Source organism: Peromyscus eremicus, chromosome 16_21 (genome assembly GCF_949786415.1).
Source record: "Peromyscus eremicus chromosome 16_21, PerEre_H2_v1, whole genome shotgun sequence".
NCBI classification, from domain to species: domain Eukaryota; kingdom Metazoa; phylum Chordata; class Mammalia; order Rodentia; family Cricetidae; genus Peromyscus; species Peromyscus eremicus.
Window position 1 is genome coordinate 1002322 of NC_081432.1, and position 20261 is coordinate 1022582.

The following is a 20261-nucleotide window of genomic DNA, read 5'->3' on the forward strand; positions in this document are numbered from 1 at the left end:
GCCATCTATCTAGGGTTGGAAATAAGATATAAGGCATCTAGTTCAATTTGAATTCCAGATAATAAATATTTTAATATGAGTATTCTGGAAATATTATCTGGAACATATTTATCTCAATAAATATTCATTGTTTACCCCAAACTCAAATTTAAGTGGAGACCTTGTATTTTTATCTGTTTTTGTTGTGGTCTGTTTGTTACAACAGGGTTTTGCTATGTAGTTCTGACTGGTACCAATCTCAAGTTCCTCCTCAGTCTCTCAAGTGCTGAAATTACAGGCATGGGACACCGTGCCTGGCAGTGATTTGATAAATCTAAGAACTCCACAGGTACCCAGCACAGTCACTGACAGAAGAGACCCTCAGTTGATGTGGAGGAGGGGTGAAAGAGGCTTTTCTAAGGAGGTGATGCTAAGGGGAGATCTGAGAGATGTTCATCACATACAGAGAGGAAGCAAGAGCTTCTAAGGAAGAGAGAACAGCTTTATAAAGACCCAGAGGCAAGGACACTGGGCTAGTATAAGCAGAGCTGGTGCTCAGTGAGCAGGATATAAAGATGGTTCAAGATTATAATGAAGGCTTAGGCAAGGGATAGATCTTAGGTTCTAAGGAGTCACGTGAGACAAGGATGGGAAAGACCTCAACTCCTTCATGCTAACAGCAGCCCTCGGAGTAACGCAGGGTGGTCATCCTGAAGAGAGAAAAACATCCTTGTAATTTAGGTGAGGAATGTTGGCTTGAGGTAGTGGGAGTGAATGAAGCTGGAATAAGGAGTTAAATCTGAAGCATAGTTTAGAGATAGAGCTGACAAATGTGTGATCTTCAAAGGATGAGGGTAAGGAAAATGAGAGATGAGTTCTTTTTCTTTCTTTCTTTCTTTCTTTCTTTCTTTCTTTCTTTCTTTCTTTCTTTCTTTCTTTCTTTCTTTTTTCCTTTTTGTTTATTTTTTGAGACAGAGTCTCTCTTCATAGCCTTGGCTGTGTATGTATGTTTCACTCTGTAGATCAGGCTGGCCTCAACCTCGTGGACACCCACCTGCCTCTGCCTCCTGAGTACTGGGATTAAAGGAGGCATCACCATGTCCCAAGAGGGTGAGCGCTACATCCACAGCTGCATCCACACTAGTGCTGTGACTGAAATAGGGGAAGTGCTTAACAGACTTTAGCTGTCTAGATGGACTCAGAGAGGAGACGAGGGGTGGGAATTCCTGTCTCTGTCACACAGCTGTGCACAAGGACTGTGTCCTTCCTGCAGATGTTCTTTAACGTGGCCTCACCTGCCTGTGCTTTCCCACCTCCCTGTCCTCTCCTCCAGTCTTCTCCTGACTCTTTTCTGCTTTGCTGTTCCATGTCTTGAATATCTCATGATTTTCCACTTTAGGAGTTAGGTCAGCACTCAAAATTTCAAATTTGGAGGCATTTGCAATTTTAGATATTGTGTGTTTGTGAGGAGGATTAGGAATGATGAAGGATGCTGGGCAGGACACCTTAGTCACAATTTCAGTAGGTGATAAACAAGATTGGAAGAGGGCGAGAGGAGGAGACAATTGCTCATTTGGAGGATGCTTGTCAGGATGGAGGGAAGGGCAGGCAATAGCTCTGAAGCAGAAGCTGCTGAGGCAGCAGGATTCAGCATAAAGATCACATGCTGTAGTAGAGGGAATGGTAAAAAAAAAATCAGAGGTGACATGAGGCAGGGTCTTTGTAAGGACTTTATTTAGTGTAGGGTGAGATGAGACAAGGGGCAGAGGTGATGAGAGGGACTGGCTGTGGACTTGTCCTGATGGCAGCGGCATGATTGGCAGGAGGACCGGATGTGGAGTGAGAGCAAAAGAGGAGTTGAGAAGAAGTGGGTCAGCCCTGGCTCAGGGACGATGCAGCTGTCAGCAGCTAAGGTGAGGAAGATGATGAGCCATGGCTTGAATGAAGATTTATATGTTAAGGGGCTAAAGAGGTGGCTCTGGGACTGAGAAAACGGGGTTCAGTTCCCAGTACCCACACTGGGGTGGCTCACAACTACCCGAGACTCAAGTTCCAGAGGACCCAGCAGCTCTGTGGGCAGCTTAACCTGTGTGGTGCACATATAGACAAGAAGGCACATATATACACATACCCATAACACTTTTAACAATTTTTTTAAGTTAAAGATTGAACTAGGCATGGTGGCATACCTCTGTCACCCCAGCTCTCTGGAAGCTGAGGCAGGAACCATTTCTGTGCATTGGAGGCTAACCTGGACTATACAGTAACACCCTGGAAGGAGGAGGGGAAAGAAATGGGTGGGGGTAAGTGTAGCCCAAGGCCATGATCTATCCATGGGATGATGCCGATGAAATCTATCAGTATGTACAATGATTATGCAACAAAGAGCTGAAGGTTGGGGATGTGAAGCTGATTTGTCTGTCATGAACCGTGTGGCCCTAAGGGAAGCATGCGGCGTTGTGAAACCAAAAAGCGAAGACAGTTCCTGTGAACATGAGCCATTTGTAATTTTCAGGTTGTTTTAAATTTTTTTCTGCTCTCTTACCTGCTTCACAAGAATCTAAGCATCCCCCTTACTGTAGGGGAACTGGGAGGCGGAGGCGGAGGGGGGGCAGGCAGAATAAGAAGCTCATTTGTACAAGATCGAAGTCAGCCTTAGGGACTGAGCAACCAGGAGTGCTCCTTCTCCCCACAGTGTTACAACCTTGACTCCTGACTTCCAGGGACATAATGACTCAAAGAGTATCAGGGACGTGGACTGTGAGTCAGAGGCATGAAAGAAGTGCATCGAGGCAGAGCAGGCCCCATGGGAAGGGAGCTGGCAACACAGAGAGTGACCTAGAAAAGCCTCCTGAGCCGAGAGCCAGTCTATGTGCCTCTGGGTCTTGGCCCAAAGAACCAACTCTCCCTCCCTGTTTCCTTCCTCTTCCCTGATGACTTGTGGCCAAAGTATCACAGGCATGCTGCTGGCAGCCAGCCTGGCAATTAGCGCAGCCTCTCCCTCTGACTTCCTCTAGAGCCAAGCCTCCAGAGATCCCCCAACTCACCCCTCCAGCCCTGCCCCACCCTACCTTGCATCTCTAAAAGGAAAAATTGACCCCAGGACCTGCCTTGGCCTCCCCGCTCCCCTCCTGGATCCCTTCCCGGGACAGAGGTGGCATCTGGCACCCTTTTATCTACCATCTTGAACACCTTTGTGAGCATCTTTGAAACCTGGGCTTGGTAGCTGTGTCCACACCCATGCTGGTCTCTGTCTCAGGGGAGGCATGTGAGGCATGAGGAGTGGGAGGGACACCAGGGAAGCAGAGGCACAGGAGCCCACAAAAGCTCCTGAGGTGACTTCAACAAGGCTGTGAGGAGCTGCTTGCTACCGGAAGGAGGAAGGTGAGGTGGACACTGAAAAGGGACTTAGGGAGGACAGTGCCCACCAAGGCAGATGGAGAGGGGGAAGGCCGTGAACAACAAACACCAGAAATGAGGAGAGGCTGAATCTGGGAGGGAATTCTTCAGAAGCGTTTCACATTGTTACAGCACCCTCAAGTTTCATTTCAGCATTCATTCCACATCTGTCGTCTTTATCATCACTCCCGTTTTTACAGATCACAGATAGAGAAACCGGGGCTGAGAAAGGAGAAGTCAATCACATGGCTAGTAGAATGAAAATTCTCTCGTTCTCTCTGGGGAGAAGACTGAAAGGTCTCTGGGGCTGACTGGCTGACCAAGCAGCTTACTTGTCAAGCTGCAGACCAATAAGAAACCTTGTTTCAGAAACCAAGATGGATAGCTCCTGAGAAAGGACAGTTAAGGTTGTCCTCTGGCACACACACACACACACACACACACACACACACACACACACAATTGTACTCACAAGAGCAGGCACATACACACAAACAAAGAAAGGAAAAAGCTGGACCTGGTGGCTCATGCCTTTAGTGTCAGCACTTGAGGGACAGAGGCAGGCCACCCAGGGCGACAGAGAAACCTCGTCTCACAAAGCAAACAAACCAAAGGCAGAAGTATCTTTCTCTTTCCTATCACAGCAGTGTCTGTTAAAAGGGGAGAGTAGACATCTAGGAAGTTAAACCCTCTCACCCTGTCTCACTACCACCAGCCGATTTAAGGACCTGGTCTCACTGTAGCCAGGGCTGGTCTTGAACTCTTGATCCTGTGGCCTTCACCTCCCAAGTGCTGGGATTATAGGTGTGTGCTACCATGCCTGGCTCCTCCCCACCCCTTTTTATCACCTGCTGACAGGCTAAGTGCTAAGATTTTAAGACACTTTGCCTCCCAAAGATGGAGCTACTTGTCCAGAAGTGATGTGACATAAATGAGCCAACCAGATAGGGGTGTGGCCCAGGGCTTGAGGGCTTCTCTGGGGGAGGGCAGTTTAAGAAAGCTTCACAGGGGAAGTCTGGGAAGAGGGAAATGCACCAGAGGATGGTGGGAGGAGGCGGGAGAGGGCCTGTCAGGCAAAAGCCGGCAAGCACAGTGTGTGGGAGAACTGAGTAGGTTCAAAGAAAACAAAGGAGGGATGTGAAGGGAGCTGGATAGAGAATCTAGGGGAATGGTGTGGAGACAGCAACATTAAATGTGTGGTGCTGTGACGGGAGAACCACTTACGACCACAGTGTTATGGGATGCTGAAAACTTTGGTGACATAAAGAACATTTGTTAATCATGTCCATACGCCAGGCAACATGTAAAGTACTTTCATGCACATTATGCAAATTAATCTATGCTGCAGTTAAAAAATAATGAGGAGGGGCTTGGAGCAGAGCTCTGTGGTAGAACAGGTGCTTAGACTGTGTGAGGCCTTGGACTCCATGCCCAGCACCAAAGCAAAGCAAACAAACCAATAAAAAGGAGTGAGGAGAACTCATGTGGGCCGACATAAGAGGAGCTCCGGGACGCACGGTTAAAAGAACAAAGCGCAAAACACAGTGTGCTGTGAGCTACAGCCCATCCTACAGAAGCACACACAGGGAATGGCTTCGGTGTGGGAAAAAGGGAGTCCAGAGCCCAGATAGCTGGGACAGAGGGTGCATCTGGAGGTGGAAGGGAGAGGATTAGCGTGTGTTGACGGTGGCACTTCATGTCTGGGCCTGGCACCGAGAGCCACTCAGGGCTGGGTGCCTCTTGTTCCTTTACCTGGGCAAGTCTTAGTTTTTAATTTAATTAAAAAATAATTCCTGGACAGGGTCTTATGCGATCCTCCTTCCTAAGCCTCCTGAGCGCCGGGACCGTAGGTGTATACTGCCACATACAGCCCAGACAGTCTTAAAGTGGGGGTGAAATCTGACTAAACATGTTACTGAGATTATTCTGGCTCCAGGTAGAGAGCAGATGGGTGGAGGTGTGAGAGAACAGGAAGGCTGCACCAGGATAGGCCGTGGGAAAGAAGGGGGGAGGAAGGAAGTGTGAGAATCTCACCCGAAGGGGTGGGTGGGCAGTGGGTCCTTGTTGTGATTTCTCGGGGGAGGGAGGGGGGCATAAGGACCACACAGCGCAATTTATTATTTTCAGAGTTTGAATAGAAGTAATATGTGGAAATTAAATGTCAAATAATTTGGAAGAAGTAATTAGAAAAAAATACCAGCCCTGTTCTCTGTCTCTACTACTTTCAACTCTTTTAGCTAATTTGGGGGTTTCTTGGCATTTAATTCTCAGCCTGTAACTATCAGAATTATATTCTTATTACTTGGTCCTTTCAATTTTCACCATTGCGTATGGATTTACTTTTAGGAAAGATAGCCATTAAATTAAAAAAAAAAATCCCTTACTTAGTCCACAAATATTTACCCATCCTCATTATCTTACTTACAGCTATTCAAAAGCATACAGATTTATGCATATCCATGAACACGAACACATGAAAATATACAGAAAAATGACCTGTGAGACCTCATCTGATTGTGATTCAGGAAGACAGTGGCCAAGGAGACTTTCATTCTTCCTGTTCAAATTCTTTATCAATGAACGTATACATTAATTACTCTCATAGTTAACATAAAAAAATCCACACAGCAATACTAAAAGATCATTATTTTGCATGGTTTACAGATGTGAGGAACTAAAACCTGGAGTATTAATTTGTTCAAGAGCCAGGTTTGGTCAAAAATCTCTGCAATCCCAGAATTCAGGAGACTGAGACAGGAGGGTTGTGCATTTGAGACCAACCTAATGTACATAGCAAGAACTTGTTAAGAAAAAAAGAAAGAAGGAAGGAAAGAAAGAAAGACGGGGGTGGGGGGGGAGGAAGAGAGAGAAAGAACCAGAGTCCAGCCTTGGGTAGAAGGAGTAATGAAGACAGAGCAGCACCATTGCAGCTGTGTGGTTTGAACGTCAAAGGACGTTTAAGGGCTGTACTAGGGAAAGCTTTATCAATAGTCAAGAGTGTTGCCCCGAAGGATGACGGGTCATAGCCCACATGCTTAGAGAGCATTCTCGGGGAGCTCAGGAGCCAGGCATGTGCCGACTGTTGATTTACTCCGCAGTGAGTCACTGGATCCCTGAAACTGACAGCCGGAGTGAGGTCACCACCCCACAAGACAAGAGGCAGAAACAAGAAGGCCCTTGGGGACTGCAGCGTGGAACCTGTCTGGTCAGAGGCCACCATCACAAAACCAACGAAGAATTCATCTCTGACAGGTTTTCCTTGGGGCTCAGATGAGTAGGTCTGGGAGTCACCGAGCTGTGACAAACAACTCTGAAGAAAATAACCTACAGTCTGCCCTGGGAGAACAGACACATTAGGCAGAGGTGTCCACGAGGCCTCAGCCAGGCCACCAAGGCAGCTTGCTATTATATCCACAACTCAGCTTTCCCAGAGTCATCTGAAACCTTTCATGAACTTAGAAGTGGTGACTTTAAGGATTGAAAGTGTCTGTCCTGGGGCTGGAGAGACGTTTGGTGGTTGGGAGCACTGCATGCTCTTGCAGAGGACCCAGGTTCAATTCTTGGCATCTACATGGTGGTTCATAGCCGTCTGTAACTCTAGACTCAGAGGATCTGTTAACCAATCCCCTTTTCTGGCCTCCAAGGGCACCAGGTTCACATATGGTACACAGTCATACAAACATTCATAAACATTAAATAAATAAATAAAATAAAAATATGGTACCCTGATTCTATCCATTTATAAAAAAAAATAAGTAAAGAAAGAAAATGCTGCTGGGCAGCAGTGGTACATGCCTTTAATCCCAGCACTCAGGAGGCAGAGGCAGGCAGATCTCTGTGAGTTCGAGGCCAGCCTGGTCTACAGAGCAAGATCCAGGACAGGCACCAAAACTACATGGAGAAACAAACAAACAAAAAAATGCCTGTCCTATGACCTAAGATTTTATGGACATGTTGGGAAACCTCATAGATGAACCCAACACTTGGCTATTTGAAGAGTTCTTGCAAACGAGTCTACTCTACACGAATAAACATATATGTCCTAAGCACACTAATACATTTCCTCAACTCTCCATTAGCCTCAGACAAGTTTACTCGGAGACTATGATACAGTCATAGCAAAGTATTGGTCACATGGTCAGTGATCCACACACAAAATACCAAATGCCTCTTCTCTCAGACAAAAGGAAAATAATATTTTGACCAGTTTTTGAGATGACTGCCACCTTTATTTTTTAACCAATTAAGCCTCATCTTCATTTTAGTCTTCCCTATGTATAGTTAAGATTGCTTGAGATAGTCATACGGTCCATGTCACTCTATGACAGTACTGATATAACATACTCTCTTCTCTTGCTTAGATTCACCACAAAATTACCTAACTAACCCCCAACTATAAGACAGGCTCTCCTGCTTACTAAGAATTCCCCCAATTTCCAGTGAGTTGCATTCTTACTCCCTGCAAGAAATAATAAAACCAGCCTGCTCAACTATAAACATGTTTGGGGAATCTTTGGGTTTTTGTTTGTTTCTTTGTTTTAATTCTCTGGGATGCACAGAGAAGAGCTGGACCTATGGTGGTGGGAGAGGATGGTACTAAAGCAGGGGATGGTGTCAGAAGGGACAGAGAAGCTACGAATCCACTCAGTTAATATTTACAGAGCACTAATGTGTGCCACTGACAATGGTAAATATGGCAGGATTCCCAACTTTTCAGAATACACTCAGTTGGGATGCCAGGGAGAGACATATAAGCAGATCATTGTTGTTTGTGGACATATGCCACTGCGTCTGGGATGTGCTCTGTGCTCACCTCGGAGAGTCATCTAAGGATATGTAGGATAGGAGGCAGGACCCAGGAAGGGCTCTCTGAAGAAGAAGGTGATTGAGGCCCTAGAGGCTGATGACAGGCCCTTAAGAAGTCATGTGTGATAAAGCACACTTGTAATCTCAGCACTTGGGAGATGGAGGCTGGAGGATCAGGAGTTCAAGTTTAGCTTCAGCTACACCGTGAAGCTGAGACCTGGCTGTATAAAATCTTGCCTCAGAAACAGACAAACAATAAACAGTGCCAGGGGGAGAGAAACACACGCAGGTCAAGGGGATGTTAGATATCTAACAGTGCAGGGAATGAGCATTTGGTGCAATCTGGTCTCGTTAAGATGAAGTGTAGCAAACAGAATAATGAGTGATTAGGTTGGAGATACTTGCTAACCTCAACAGGTACTGAGACCTTATCCTTTAGAGAAGACGACGTCATCACAAGTCCAGAGACTGCTGACATGATCATATTAGATTCTAATAAATATAACCTGTTGGCATATATATTTACTTATTGTCGCTGTTCTGAGCCTTCAGACTTGCCGGAGCTCCATTTCACACACTTGGCATAGAGGATGGAATTAACCAAGTCTCAGGAAAGCAAGAAACAGGCTTATCCTGAGGACCTGGGGGTAAGGTGGTAATTTCTGTCCTAAACTCTGTCTTCTGTCTCAGCTTCAGTCAGTAGATTGAAACCTTATCCATTAGTTACTATTTTCATCACTGTGAACAACACCCAGAAAGACCAACTCAGGAGAGGACGGGCTTACTCTGACTAAAGGTTTGAGTCCATCATGCTGGAGGAGGCATGGCTGAGGAGTTCATGGGGGTAGGAGTGTGTGGTTGGGACTCCTCGAATCTTGGCAGACTGGAAAGCAGAGAATAGGGAACACTTTTGCTCAGCTAGCTCTCTTCTGTCTCCATTTTTATTCACCCCAGGACCCCAGTCCATGGGATGCACCACCCACGTCAAGAGTGGAACCTCTCCCTTCAGTGTAACTTTATTGATTTTAGTCTTTTAAAGATTTATTTTTATTTATGTGTATGTGTCTATGTAAATATATGACACATGTATGCGAGTGCCTCAGGGGGCCAGAAGAGGGTGTTCAATCCCCTAGAGCTGGTTTTTCGGGAGCTGGTGTTACAGGCAATAATGAGCTTCCTGGCACAGGTTCTAGGAACTGAACTGGAGTCCTCTGGAAGAGCAGAAAGTGCTCCTAACTTCTGAGCCATCTCTTCAGTATTATTTTTAAAATTTATTTATTTTTATTTTATGTGCATTGGTGTTTCACCTGCGGGTATGTCTGTGTAAGGGTGCCAGATCTTAGAGTTACCAACAGTTGTGAGCTGCCATGTAGGTGCTAGGAATTGAACCTGGGACCTCTGGAAGAGCAGTCAGTGCTCTTAACCGCTGAGCCATCTCTCCAGCCCCTCTTCAGTACTATTTTAATTAAAAAAATTTACTGTGTTTATAGTGTGTGTGTGTATGTGTGTGTACATCTGGGCCTGTACCCATATGTGGAAGTGGAAGTCAGAGGTTGAAGTGCAGTGTTCTTCTCATCATTTGCTCCCTATATTTGTTTTGTGAAATGAGGTCTCTCGCTGAAACTGGAGTTCATTGACTAAACAGGCTGGCCAGCAAGTCTCCAGGCTCTCTCTGTCTCTGCCTCCCAGCACTGGGATTAGTTCAGATAGCTATCCCTAGTCTCCCACACAGGTGCTGAAGTTCCAAACTCAGACTCTCATGCTTGTGCAGCAAGTATTTTACCCTTGAGCCATCTCCCCAGGCCCTCTGTAATTTAATTTAAAATGCATGGAGTTATATGATGGACTAGGATGAAGGACTGGGCAGGAATAATTGAGTGTAATGAAATGCAAATGCCACAGCCTAGGTTGTAGATTTCTGGGGAATCATTAATCATTGCAAAAGCCTTTGAACTCTTCACTCTTGAAACTGTTGAAAATGTTCATAAAATGGAGTTTGGAGGAAGGGTCCACATGGGAGCTAATGGCCTAACCCAAGCAGCAGCAGGGATGGAGGGTAGTGGATGGAACCCTGAAGCAGAAGCTACCAGTGGACAGAGCAGGGCCTGAGGATTGTGAGAGTGAGGAAGGACAACTCCTAGGTGAGGCAAGCCACTAGAACAGTGGTTCTCAATGTTCTGAATGCTGTGACCCTTTAACCGAGTTCCTCATGTTCTGGTGACCCTCACCCCTAAAAATATTTCTTTGCCACATCGTAACTGTAATTTTGATACTATTATGAATCATAATGTAAATATCTGATATGTGACCCCAGAGGGGTCAAGACCCACAGGTTGAGAACTGCTGCACTAGAAGATGCTATCAGCAAATTTAGACAGGATAGAAAGACAGGAAAAAGAAACTGGAGAGATGGCTCAGTGGTTAACAGTCCTGGCTATTCCTCAAGAAGACCAGGACTGTATTTTCAGCACTCACCTGGTTGCTCATAACCATCTATAGCTCTATTCCCAGGGGATTTGACAACTTTTTCTGGCCTCCAAAGGTACTGTACACATATGGTACACAGACATATTGATGAAATTATTAAGGCCACTCCACGCAGTTAAAAGGGAGATTTATTTAATGGCGTAACTTACAAATGAAGGGATAGGTAGGTTGCGGGTTCTGTGAAAGACGCAGCACAGTCCGGCAGTGTTCTCTGGAGAACTCTCCTCGGTCTACCTCTAGTGTCCAGCATCCAAGAAGAAAGAAAGCTCAGCGCATCCGATCTAGGGTCTTCAGGGCCCTCCCTTTGCCCCGCCTTTTAGGCGTGATAGTTAACGAAGCCTCAGTGGGGGTTGGAACTTCCAGACCAAAGCTGGAATGGCTACCCACTACACAGACATATATTCAGGCTAACACTCATACATTTAAACATAACTTAAAAAACAAAAGGCCAGGCATGGTGACACATGCCTTTAATGCCAGCAATAGGAAGGCAGAGGCAGGCAGATCTCTGACAGTTTGAGGCCAGCCTGGTCTACACTTCCAGGATAGCCAGGACTACATAGAGAGACTTTGTTTTTTAAAAAATGGAGAAAAAAAAAAAGACAAGAAAAAAGGTGGGGCATGATGACACACACCCGAAATCCCAGCACCCAGGATGCAGAGAGATTGCCACAAGCTGGAGGCCAGCCTGATCTGCAGAATGAGTTCCATGCCAGCCAAGGCTGCATAAGACTTGTCTTAAAAACAATGACATCAAAGACAAAAAAATTGAGAGGTGGGGTTAGAACTGAGGGAATACAGGAAGAGAGGGAAGTGTCTCATATCTGTCTCAAATCTGTTTTGTATTTCTCTGGCTGACAGTCAAGAATCAAAGCACATCTGATAAAAAATTAAGCTGCTATTACTATGCCTACAGAACCAGTATTCTTTTTTTCCGAGACGTCTCAAGCATGTTAAGACAGCTAATAAACCTGAGTAAAGCCAGAACACAGGACCTTTAGTTTAACTTTATCAGCACTTCTCTTTCATACCTAGAACTAGATGGCACGGCATGGCTGTAGGGTAAAAGGTCCTAGAGGACTTCCAGGTTTGAAAACCTACCAAAACCCACCAATCCCTGAACTCAAAAGTCCCACCAATACCTGGGCTTGACTTGAAATCTCACAATCCCCACTCTGGATAGCACTGCCCTGGAAAACACCTCCCCCAAGAAACCCTGTCAGAGCAGAGGCAGCCACCCTCTTGCGTTTCCCAATAAATCTCTATGTGAGGCTTGTTGTGCCGTGTGACTTTGTGGTATTCCTTAGCTTCTGACTGCCAGGATGCCTTTCCCTTCAGAGCCTCACCACTTCCACAGGGGAAGCCTTCCCCTCAAATGCTGCAATGCCTGCATTGGTGAAGCCTTTTCCCTCAGAGCTATACCATCTCCACTGGGAAAGCTTTTCCCTTTAGAGCTGTAACACTGTCATAGGGGAAGCCTTTCCCCCTCAAAACTGTAACACTTACAGTGGTTACATGCACTAGTAATCACAGAACTTGGAAGTTGTGGACAGGAAAATCAGGAGTTCCAGTCCACCTTGGGCTAAATGAGACCCTGTCTCAAAGAAAAGAAGAAAAAAGGAGCTGGACAGATGGTTCTATGGAAGAGAGCACATTGCTCTTGTAGGGAACTCTAGTTTGGTTCCCAGCACCCACACCAGACAGTTTTCAACCTCCTATAACTAGCTCCATGGGATCCAATGCTTTTTGGCCTCTATGGGCATCTGTACTCACAATCATATGCCCACAAAGAGACTCATAGGCACATACATAACAAAAAATAAACTTTAAAAATAAAACCCCCTAACCTAAACAATGTACTTCATAATGCAGCTTATGATTTCACTTACAGAATTGTTTAAGAGAAATAAGTAAAACAGGAGTCATTGAAACTGTCCAGTGGAATACAGGCATTTGGTACCTGATGACCTGAGTCTGATCCTCAGAATCCACATGGTGGAAGGAGAGAACTGTCTAAGTTGTCCTCTGACCTCTGCACATGCACAGTGGCATGCAACTCAACTCCCTGCTGCACACCTACAAAAATACATGTAAAAACTAGTAAAAGAGAAACAAGTAAACAAGATCATTTTTAAAACTTAATTTTGAAACTTTGACCTTTGGACCTGGTTGAAAATTATATCCTTTGAGCAATGTAACTTCAAAAGCCACAAAATCATACATACAGCCATTGTTCAGACAGCTAGGTGTGTCTCTTAATGCCTGCACTTAAATCTAAAACATTATCCTTTCTCAATAAATCCCCACCTTGCTTCACGCTGGCTCATCATCAAATTCTTTTTTGTGGTGTAAGTCAAGATCCCAGCGTCACATTCATGGCAGTCCTTAGGAGGAGACCTCCTCAGGGTACAGACAGTAGTATAGGGCTGAGTCTCCCCATACAGGGAGGCCCCTGACAAAATGAATAGGGAACAGGGAGTCAAGAACAGATTTGGGCAGGGAACAAGATGACTTTGTGGCCTTTAAGTGTCTGTGGGCATTTTGGGCATCCTGGTTCCTTGTGGGGCCCAGGGCTGTGGCCTTTCTCTCTCAATGGTGATATCAGTTTTCACTGGGCTTCCTCAAGAGCAGGGAGGCTCTTATCCTCTCACCCTTGCCCTCCTGGTACCTGTCTGCTCAATTCCCACTGTACTGGTTCCTCTTCAATTGTAACTGGCCTATCTGGCAGGGATAGATATACTCCAAAGGGACACATGTGCTCCTCTTGGGCTTTCAAACTATTGAAAGAATGGACCTCAAGAATCTCCTGCTGGAGAAAAAGAAGTATAAAGTCTGGGGATACCACATTCTGAACGGGCTGCTCTCTTGCTTTCTGGCTAAACACTACCCTCATGTCAGGACCCTGGAGATAGTGACTGGATCTCTGTCTCTCTTTCCAATATAGCCACCTATATTGAGTGAGTCCACCTCCCCCTCCCCCCCCCCCCCCCCCCCCGCCCACACACACACGGAGCTGAGGACTGAACCCAGGGCCTTGCTTGAGCTTGCTAGGCAAGTGCTCTCCCATTGAGCTAAATCCCTAACACAATAAAAGATTTAGATAGAAATATAGAGGGGAGAGAGACAGATAGAAACACAGAATAGCCTCAGGAGGGTCTGGATCCTTTTCCACTGTCTCTTCTAAAGGGCTTTTTATAGGAATGCCAAGGGGTGAACCAAAGACCTCTCTCCCTAGCACAACCAAGTGTAAACCCTTCCAATCACCTAGTAACCACATGTAGTCAAGCAATCCTCTAATGCAGCCCTGCTGAGTGAAGCAAGCTCGGATCTCACTAGGAAACCTTTGTGGGCCTCCATACCTAGCCTTGGTGCTTCTCAAACCTACTCTTAGGAGATACTTCTTCTATGCCGTGTGTGTGTGTGTGTGTGTGTGTGTGTGTGTGTGTGTGTGTGTGTGTGTGTGTTGAGACAGGGTTTCTCTGTGTAGTCCTTACTGTCTTGGGAACTTGCTCTGTAGACCAGACTGGTCTGGAACTCAGAGATTCACCTGCCTCCCTAGTGCTGGGATTAAAGGCATGCACTACACCACTTGGCCTCCAAGATATCTTAATTTCTTTTTGTCTGACTTTTCTCAGGTCTTGGCCTTGGTTCTTCCATTAACCATGGGCAATGATCACCCTATTTCTTCACTTCCAGGGGCAGAGAGAATTCTCTCTTTTAGAGCCTTTCAGAAACTGTCCTGTTTTTCTTGACCTAAAACTCTCTTTATGCTTTCTCAGAAATGATCTATAGATAGAGTTGTGGGTCTTCCAGAAAAACACAGTATTTTGAATACTTAGTTTAAGGTATCTATGAATGTGATGTTATTTGAAATTGGGTTTGTTTTTGTTTTATTTAGGGGTAATCCATTAGAGTAGAAACTTATCTAATATGGCTGGTGTAATATAAATGGGAAGTGTGGACACAAAGATAAAGGAGAGAAAACCAGTAAGCAGAGATGGAATGATACAGCCACTACCCAAGAAGTGCTAGATGTCCGCAGAAGAAAGGAACCTCTTTAGACCCTTTAGAAGAACCAGAGCACTGCTGATACTGTGATTTCATACTCACAGTTTCCAAAAGTAGGAGACAATCCATTTCTGTTGTTTTGAGTCACATAGTCTGGGTTAATTTGTTACCATAATTCTATGAAGCCAATGGAGGAGTTCTCGGTGTCAGAATGGGGTGGTACTAGGAAAGTTGACTGCTCATTATAACTATTCTATCACACATTTTATGGAATTTTATCTTTTCAGGATGGCTTTTTGTCTACTTGCTTGTTTTATTTTGAGGCAAGTTTTTACTCTGTAGCCCAGGCTGGCCTCAAACTCAAGGCAATCCTTTTGCCTTAGTAATGTGAGGATTCTTTTGTTGGGGAGACATAAACAACACCCACTCCCTCCTTGTAAGGTCACAATGACAAACCAAGGTCCGATTTCATCAAAGTTCTTCCCAGCGAACCCAAGCGTTTATTGTGCTTGCTTGTAGAGCACATATGAGAGCTACTTGCAGAAGCATGGAGGACCCCAGAGCAGCCACACTGGCAAGTCTTCACCTAGCATGGATAATCACTTCCCCATAGCTGCATAGAAGGGGCCCCTTTAGGTCACCCCTTCCCAGCCTATATGCTGTAGCACCTCCTGAGACTCCAAGGCCACATGCAATTAGGGCAGAATTACATACAAATGGCTGGGAGGTGTAGCTGGAATCTTAGGTGACGGTCTGCTGACCCTCCGCATCCCTCTTTCTATGAGGGAATATCAACAGCCCACAGACACATCCTTATAGTCTCTTAAAAGCAGGTACAGCTGATCCAAGAAAGATGATGACTGTTTTGCTCTAGAGTACTCAGCCCCTTGAATTTGGGATCATAGAGGTGTGTCACCATGGCCAGTTTCAAGATGGCTTTCACAGATATGCTTCTGGTGAGTTTAGGGATAATTTGCCATATATAAAATGTCAGAATGTAGTGATACCTAAATCTTCAAGATGTGATGAGGAGTAACAGAACAGTGTCACTGTAGGCTGAGTTTCTCTGTGTCTCAGCAGCTGTTCCCAAATAACCACTAAGAGACTTATTATTAATTATAAATGCTTGGCCAATAGCTCGGGCCTATTAATAACTAGCTCTTACAACTTAAATTAACCTATTTCTATTAATCCATGTGCTGCCCCAAGGCTCATGGCTTTTACCTTTCCTGCATGTCCTGCTTCCTTTCCATCTGGCTTGGGATTCCTCTCACCCTGCTCTCTTTCTTCCCAACATTTTTCTCTGCCCAGAAAATTCTGCCTAGCCATTGGCCAATCAGCTTTTTATTAACAAAGAGAGCAATACATATTTACAGTGTACAAAGACTGTCCCACAGCAAATCACTATACATTTACTAAACTGTTAAGCTCTGGAAACAGTCAGCCACGTACAGGAGCAGAATTTGGATTTGGTGAGCCCTTTATAAATATTTGTTTTCCCATTTCCAGCCAGAATGGCTGGAGTGGACACTCTTCTGGTAAATTGGGCTTCTGAAAGGCTTTGAAGGAGGGGCTCCCTTCTCACCCAGATGGGTATCGTGGTTCATCTTTATTCTCAGCTTTGTTGACTTTAGAGTCACCTGGGAGATTATGGAGGGACACCCAGGGGTGTGTCTGTGAGGACATTTGCAAGAGGAAACTAACTGAGATGGGGTTGACCTATGTCAAATGTGAGTGGCACCCTCCGGTGGCCTGGGGTTCAGGACTGAATAAAAGGTAGCTCGGAAGAAGTGAACCTGACAGCCAGCACTCCCTTCCCTCTGTCTCCTGGTCTGCAGATGTGAGCTGCTCTGTCTCACCACCACAATGAACAGAAACTTCTGAAGCCCTGGACCAAATGAACCTTTCCTGTATGAGGTTGTTTCTGACAGATAGTTTGGTCACAGAGATAATCACAGTAAACAATACAGAGCCAGGAATGTAGCTCAATTAGTAGTGTTTGCCTAGCATGCATAAGGTCCGGAGTTGGTTCCCCAGCACTGCACAAGCCGGGCATGGGTTGCAGGTCTGTGATCCCAGCACCCAGGAAACAAAGACAGGAGGAGGATCAGAACTTCAAAGTCTTCCTCGCCTACATTGGAGGCTAGAGGCCAGCCTTGACTAGAGACCCTACCTCAAAACCAACTGGGCTGTCAAGATGGCTTAATGGGTAAAGGCCACCAAGCCTGACTACCTGAGTTTGATCTGTTGGACCCACATGATGAAAGGAAAGAACCAACAACCACAAGTCGTCTTCTGACCTGCACGTGTGCCCTGTGGCACACATATATACAAACTTTAAAATATAATAAAAATGTTAAAAATAACAAAAATGAACAAGCAAAAAAGGAACTCATACAGACAGGTCTTTGTCCAGGTCCTGCTTGGAAGACTTACATTTAAAACTTGTCATAAGGTGTCCTCACATTCTCTCTGGCCCAGACCCTCCGTTGCCCAAGAAAGGTGGGGAGCGAAAAGAAGAGGTTGCCTCTGTCTTCAAGTCCGCAACAGTCTCTCCAGGCTGTCCTGCGCTGTGAGGGGCTTGGCTCTAGAGCTTGGGAGCTGCACACTTACTCCGGGAGGAGGGAAGACTCCTTCCTGGGGAGGGTTTTCTGGCCCAGGATAATCGAGCGGGATTTCGAAGAGCTTGGTCATTAGTAGCAGAGAATTGGTGGATGGTTTCACTGTCATAAATGTTAATCAACCGCCTCATTCCCGGGGTCGGGAGGGGAAGAAGCAGAGCTCAGGGTAAACTGGCCGAGTGAGTCTCTGCTGCCAGCAGGGAGGCTGCAGTTCTGAACTGCGACCCTGAGTCCTTGCCTGGGAATCTGGACTGTCCAGGGGGCGGGGTTGAAAGTCAGGAAGAGTTGTTTGCCAGTTCGGGCCTACGTGTCCCCAGCCCAAGACTGTCCCTTCGGCAAGCAGGCCTCTGCAGCTTATGTAATCACCGCGCCTTGCGGGCAACTTGGGGAACTGGACAGAGGAGCCGGCCCGGGCTGACTACGCCTGCTGGAATCCGCGCTCAGGTCGGGCGGACACAGGGCCGGCCTCGGTGCAGACACGCGCCGGGCAGCCGCGTGAGGTCGGCCGACCACACCCCACCACAGGCCAGCCACCAACCCAACCCGCCGGTGAGAGCCTGGGGCCGCCCATTAGCCCGCCCCTCACAGCCTGCCGCTGGGAATCTAGGCGGAAGGAAGCCTCGAGTCCTGCGATTTCGGGGGTTGTTCCCCAACCCCCTTGATTTGCGGGTGGTTGTAGATCAGTGGTAGAATCATGCCTAGGAGGCATGAGGTCCTGAGTTTGATCCCAAATACTACAGAAACAAACAAGAAAAACATACAAAAAACTATCTCTGGTTCCCTTGTTTACAAGCCCATTTTACCTTTTTGGGGGGTCACCCAGAAAACAGGACAGTTTTTAAATTCAACTTCCAGACCCACACGACAATGCTATAAGTATTACAGGCTTTGGGGATGATTGTGAGAGTTCAGGGGAGAACACACACAGTCCTGGGATAGTCACTGGGTTCTAGTATGAGAAGGGAGACGGCAGGTGGGTTTGTATTTGAAAATGAAAAGTCTAATCCACTCTAAGTGAAAAGCAAGCTTTGACGACAGTCAAAATTGTGTCAGCATCTCTGAAAAGATGTCTGGGTTCTGGCTCAAATTCAATTCCAAATATTGACTCTGGGAGACTACACTCAGTGTGTGTGTGTACATGTGTGTGCATTTCCATTATGGAAATTTTCAAAATTTCTCTATACAAGGAGAGAACAGTCAAGAGGGCTTGCTGCTCTTGGGGAGAACCCAAGTTAGGTTCACTGCACCCACATGACGGTTCACAACGGCCTTTTAACTCTAACTCCAGCGCCCTCTTCTGGTCTCCTCCGGCACTGCATGCACGTTATATATAAAACACTCAGGGTGGTTTGAATGAGAATGGTCTCCATAAACTCATATATTTGAATGCTTGGTCACCAAGGATTGGAACTGTTTGGGAAGGCCTGGGAGGTGTGGCCTGTTCGAGGTGGTGTGTTGGTGGGCTTTGAGGTTTCAGAAGCCTGCCCAGACCTAGTCTAGCTCCCTCTCTGCCTGCTGCCTGCAGATCAGGAGGTAAAGTTCTCAGCTACTGCTCCAGTGCCAGGCCTGTCTCCATCCCTCCACGATGATCACGGATTAACCTCCTAAAACTATAAGCAAGCCTCCAATTAAATGCTTTATTTTTATGACTTGCCTTGGTCATGGTGTCAAGGCAATAGAACAATGACTAAGACAGCTCTCATATACACAAAAAAATAAAAATAAATACATCTTTAAAAATTTAGGACTAGGGGTTAGGGTTTGTCTCATTTAATTTTTTTCTAATTTAATTTGTTTTAATGATGTAAAATGTTTACATTAAATCAGGGCTGGAAAGATGGATCAGCAGTTAAGAGTGAATGCTGCTCTTCCAGAAGACCTGGGTTCTGTTCCCAGAACTCAGTTTGGGCCTCACAATCACCTGTAACTCCAACCCTATGAGATCCAATGTCCCTGGTCTCTGTAAAAAAAGAAAAAACTGCACTCATGTGCACATACCCACACTGGCACACGGACATGCAACAATTAAAAATAAAATACTTAAAAATATTTACATGGAATTAAAGTTTAAAATACCAAAGAAGACACATACAGAAAAGATAAATTTTCATCCCTTCCATCTAGTTTAATATTTCCTATGGGTAACTTATTAGGTTTTGGTTTATCCTTCTACTTAAAATAAGACTGGGAAGGGCTGTACCTCTGTTAATAGAGTGCTTTTGTAGTGTGCACAAAATCCTGGGTTTGGATCCCTAACAATGATCACTGACTGAGCATGGTACTGCACATCTGTAATCCCAGCCGTCCAGGAGGATGGGCTACAGCCATGCACTCACCGCAAGGCCAACCTAAACTACAACAGACACAAACAACATGCCGTGTGTATCGTTCTTCTTGTGTGAAATGTGTAAAATGCTGAGCTGTCTCCATGGCCTGACTTTTTAAATTATCCTTGGAAGTTGTCTCTTAGGTGTGGCCACCCCAAGGCCAAAGGCCTACACTCAACAACAAAAAATCATAAAGTTTCTGAAAACATGATGAGATTTGAAGAAGGGGGTTTTAAACTCAGGGTGAATGTTGTAGATGATAACAACAATTAGCAATGTGAAAGGGTTATCATCTACAACATTCACCCTGAGTTTAAAACCCCCTTCTTCAAATCTCATCATGTTGAGAACCACTGACTTAGGGAGCCCTTGTTTTAAAGGGGTGTGTGTGTAGGTAATGGACATAGTGGTACAAGCCTCTAATCCCAGCTCTCAGGAAGCAGAGGCAGGTGGATCTCTGTGAGTTGAAGGGCAGCCTGGTTTACATTGTGAGTACCAGGACAGCCAGAGCTACATAATAGAGACTCTGTTTTTTGTTTTGTTTTTTTTTTTTTTAAAAAAAGGGGGGGGAGAAGAAGAAGAAGAAGAAGAAGAAGAAGAAGAAAAAGAAGAAGAAGAAGAAGAAGAAGAAGAA